A 5,000-nucleotide genomic window follows, 5' to 3' on the forward strand; every position below is an offset into this window, starting at 1 on the left:
CAGTCGCTCAACCAACTGAGCCACCCAGGTGCCCTAAAAATCTTTTGAGTTAAAAAACACCTATTCTTTTTGAAATGTGATTGTTAAGTTAATTATTTTTACCTTATTTATTTAATTAATGCACTTTTGTTTTTTCACATAAATCTCTCACACTTGTTAGCTATCTATTCTATAGGAGATAGTAAACCTTTTTTTATCAATGCATAAACAAGTTCTGTTTGTCAACTTACAAAGTGCATCTGGTTAGCATCCTAGAAACAGCTTAGTCTGTTGACACATAGATGGCAAATCTTCAGCACGTACTTATTTCATATACACCATAATACCTTACAGTGCTCTATGATTTACAATTACCTGCATACACATTATCTAATTTGAGCCTCACAGTAATTCTACCTGGTAAATATTCCCCATTTTGCAGATGGGGAAATGAAAACAAGTCGCACATGTGGACTCCCACTCAAGACTTCTTACTCTAATTCCAATGGGCTACACCTAGCCCAACCTTAATAATATATGTAAGAAACTCATTTACAGTGCATATTATAGTACAGGATTTTAAGTACACACACAAAATTCATGATTTGTGGTTGCTTTTCATTTATATAAAATAGTAACAGTCACACATTTGATGAATATGTACAAAAATCACTGAAGACAATGAAACAAATTCATGTCTGGGGAAGGTTGAAGAAAATCAACAAAGACAGTAACACACAGAATTTTAACTAACAATTTATCTTTCATCTCTCTGGTTACTTTCAATAACCTGGAAGTTATACTAGTATTTACCTACTTATTAAATTTCACTTAAAAAAAAAACTGTTGGAATAATTTAGCTTGTTTGATTTTAGTTTATTTACTAATAAATTCATTTAGCAGTTTAAACCATATGGAATTGCCAGCATTCCAGTATTTTTGACCTAGAAAAAACAGTAATTTCAGATGGTTCAATTTAATGTTTGTATGAAGTAGGATAGAACAGCAATATTTTCTGTCTCTCCAGTCAGCAAACAGATGACATCAAATTTGATGAGATGCCATCCAGCCTAAGACAGACTGGCAATTTCCTGAAATAGTCAGCACGCTAGTATGAGTAATAAATCACACATTTAGCATTATTTAATGCACTCTGAAGGAAAATTTCTGAGCTTTTTTGGCCTGGCTTACCTCCATGTACCACCATAGGAACATGGGTATCATGACAGAGAGAGAACCACAAGGGTGTCAAATCTGTTGCAAAAATAGCAATATTTGGGGAGTATTTCAGATTATATCAGTCAATGGCAGCTGACTCAATAAATCGATTGTTTTCACCTTTGCGTGTATTTTATAATGTCTTCAAAGAATATAAAAATAACGCTTAAGGAAATTCTGTTTGGGTCCATTGGGTTGAGATCCAGGCATGCACTTTCACAAACTTCTTAAGTTATTTTGATACATGCCATAGGTTAGAAGCCACAGCAATAAATGCCAATTGAATAAGATAAATGTTGAAAATAATTCATTCACACAGGCACCCCCAGTCTGCTACTGTCTGTAAATATAATTTATGAGGAAAGCTGAAGAGCGACCTGTCAGCGCATATTGGAGGATCCTTGTTAGAGGGCAATATTCAGATAAAAGCAGAAAATACCAGTGTATTACAAAGCTATTTTTACATATCCAGATCCATAGTATCCTAAGCCAGAAACTGCAGCTGGGAGACAAGAAAGCACTCACTGCCACTCACTTCCATTCAGAATGAACCATCTCTATATAATCTAGTCTGTATCTCTGCTGAGGTCAATGACACTTTATCATCCTTCTTGAGTTATTTAGTTAGGATGCTATAACCAACTACCACAAACTCAGTGGCTTAAGGCAATACAAATTTATCCTTTTATAGTTCCAGTTAGATGTCAAAAATCAAACTGTTGGCAGGGCTGCATCCCCTCCAAAGCTTCCGAAGGAAATCTGTTTCCTTACTTCTTCAAGCTTCTAGAACTGCATTTCCTGTATTCCTTGGCTTAAGACCCCTTCCTCCACCTGGGAAGCCAGAAGTACAGTCACATACATACCTGTATTTTCTTCTCTTCTGTAGTCAAATCTGCAGGTCTCTTATAAGAATAGATCTCAGTTAGTGCCCCCACCCCCAGATAATTCAGGATAATCTCATCTGAGAGTTTTTAACTTAATCACATATGAGAAGTCCCTTTTGTCATATAAAATAACATTCACAGATTCCGGGGATTAGGTCCTGGATATCTGTGGTATCTATGGAGAGACAGATGTCATGGATATCTATGCAGTCTACCGCACTTCTCAACACAACTTTCCAGCAACCACTGATAATAGATGGAGTCTGGCTGGTGCTATGAAACCTCATTTCCTGAGATGAAGTCTCTTTGGATTCTGAGTATGCAATTTTAGAACTCTAAATTCTCTCATCCAAAATCCTCATTTTACAGACTGTAAAACTGAAATCTCCCAGGGGCTTGCATAAGGTGTCTTGGATGGCGGATCTTCCTGGTGGCAAAGATATGACTAGAGCCCATGCTTCCTAATAGTGACACCAATGCTCAGTCTGTCATCATCCAATGACCTGATAAATGGGTACCTGGAAGACAGCAGGATGTGGAGAGCTCGATTCACTGTGATGAGCTTGCTCTCTGCCAAGCCCTGAGAGAGGGAAAGGGCTCCTGTTGCTTGCTCCAGGCCTCCATGAAAATCCTGGTGTCCTGGAATGGGTAAAGCTTTACACAGGATTTAGAAAAGCCAATTGATTCTTGGTTGTTACAGTAGGGAGTAAGCTTGAAGTCACAACAGATAACTATTTGTAGTTTTCTTATAAACTTACGTTAACTGTTTTCCATACCCATCTTTGAAGAATGATTTGCTACAGCACAAAGAGGTAAGAGAGAGAGGAAGAGAGGTTTCCTTAGGTGGATGACAGCGAGGCCTATCTAGACAACTTTTTCTTCCTCTTGAAAAATATAGGGCAGCATTTGTGATGCGGTGGAGATTGATTCTGGAAGCTGTCTGCAGAATTTGCCCATCCAGCAGGATATGACCATGACACGGACACTGACAGCCTGATGTTGAATTTATGCCTCTTATATTAATTAGATTAACAGAATACCTCCCTGATAATAGCTTAACCCATAAGAATACAACATGCTTATCTGACAAGACCTCTGGAGGCAGAAATCCCAGGGTTGGTTCCAGATTGAGTGATAGCATTAAGGACTCAAAAACTTTCCATGTGTCGGCACCACTATCCTCAGCACGCAAGTGTCTATCTGCAGACCGACTACCTCACGGACCCCACACTGCTGCCACAGACTCAGTCACCGAGTCTTAACACAACAGCACCAAGAGCAGGAATGTGGTTGGGTAAGGAATCCAGAGAATGATATATATTCTTGTGTCTCTTTCGTTTCAGGGAAGAAAAACTTCCCTAGAAGTCGCCAACAGACTTCTCCTGACATCCTAGTGGTCCTAAGTAGGTGAAAAGCTTTCTGAAGATCATTCACTCACACGGGTGAACTAAATGGCTATGACTGCCCAGAGCAACTATCTCATCCCTGTGCCTAAGCCCACTAGCACATAAAGAGCCAAAAAGGTTCTGTAATGAAAAGGAAACGAGGAAATATTGTTGGTCAGGCCAAAATAAAGTGCCTGCTGCCACATGCGTGGGTAGGCCACGCAGAGCTGTTTTCTTACACATTCAGTATGTATTACAGAACTCTGTGCAGTCCCTGGAGCCAGAGGGTGGCGTAGGCACAGACTGCCCCCACCCGGCACCTCCTGGGCTCAGTCCTAACCCTCGCTGGGGCCCCGGGGGCAAGGAAAGAACACCCAGTCCTAGGTTTACCAATGGTGCCTGTGCGTTGGGACCCAGCCACACTCCTCCGAGCCTCCACCACCTTGACCAGATGGTGAATGTCAGAAAGCAGAGTGTTTGATGACTCTGAGGACAGTGGGAACTTTGGGCCATCCTGACAGTCTAGATGAGACCACCTATGAAAGACTGGCAGAGAAGACACCAGACTCCCTAGCAGAGTTTGTTGAAGACCTCGCAGACAAACCTTACTCATTCTAAGACTATGATGTCTTGTTGGGGAGTGGTGTTTTAACAGTGAAGCTAGGCGGAGATCTAGGAACCTATGTGATCAATAAGCGGACCCCAAACAAGCAAATCTGGTTGTCTTCACAGCTCCAGTGGGCCCAAGGCCTATGACTGGACTAGGAAGAACTGGGTGTTTCCCCCACGGGCTGCTGGCCACAGGGCTAACAAAGGCCTTACAAGCCAGATTAGACCTATCTTCTCTGGCGTATTCTGAAAAAGGCACTTGATGCCCCGCCCAATTCCAAAGACAATAGAAGCTCTAAAGTCAAAACCCCAGATTCGTTCTGCAGCTGAGTATCTGGTTTTTTCTATTTCTATTTGAAAGGACAGTTGCACGGAATGTAACAGCTTTGAAAAAATGTGTTGCTTCCTACCCTCCCCCAAGTTGAAGTTTTAAATTTCCATAGTTTTAGATTTATTGTCTGATTTCCTTCCTCATAGGTTATCCCTTCTCTTTTATAATGCCCATATACTCATACATTTCTATATAACCTTACAACAAAGAAAAATAAGAAGGAAATATTCCAGGAGGAGAAGTGCCTTGATTTCACTATTCTTTGAAGGGCTTAACTGCATAAAACCACAGTTAAAAATGCCTGGCTGACCTCCCCTTTCTGTTTCCAAATGTGACTCATTAAAGAGTTGCCTATATATGTTAAAAAAAAAAAAATCTATGGGCATGGAAGAAGCCACTATAAGGTTTAAAAGACATACAATATGGTATGATAAAACCTAATTATTAGGGTTAATGCATGCCCTGGTTGGCCTGGGACAGTTCTAGTGTAACCTGTTGCCCTGTGTAAGTATGAATCCTATCCAGTTTTACTTTCAAAGTGTTCTGATTTGAACAATAAATTATTTGTCCCTTACCTAGTACATCTTTCATGAC

At 40.4% G+C, this 5,000-nt stretch overlaps 1 pseudogene across 1 annotated transcript; it reads left to right on the top strand.

Moving 5' to 3' along the window:
* Positions 1-3,242: 3,242 nt before the first annotated feature.
* On the top strand, positions 3,243-4,338 carry LOC308350796 (frataxin, mitochondrial-like; annotated as a pseudogene). The gene is made up of 2 exons: positions 3,243-3,375; positions 3,646-4,338. The product of its transcript is annotated as a frataxin, mitochondrial-like (transcript).
* The last annotated feature ends 662 nt before the right edge of the window (positions 4,339-5,000 follow it).

This window comes from Martes martes, assembly GCF_963455335.1.
Source record: "Martes martes genome assembly, chromosome: 10".
Taxonomy (NCBI): domain Eukaryota; kingdom Metazoa; phylum Chordata; class Mammalia; order Carnivora; family Mustelidae; genus Martes; species Martes martes.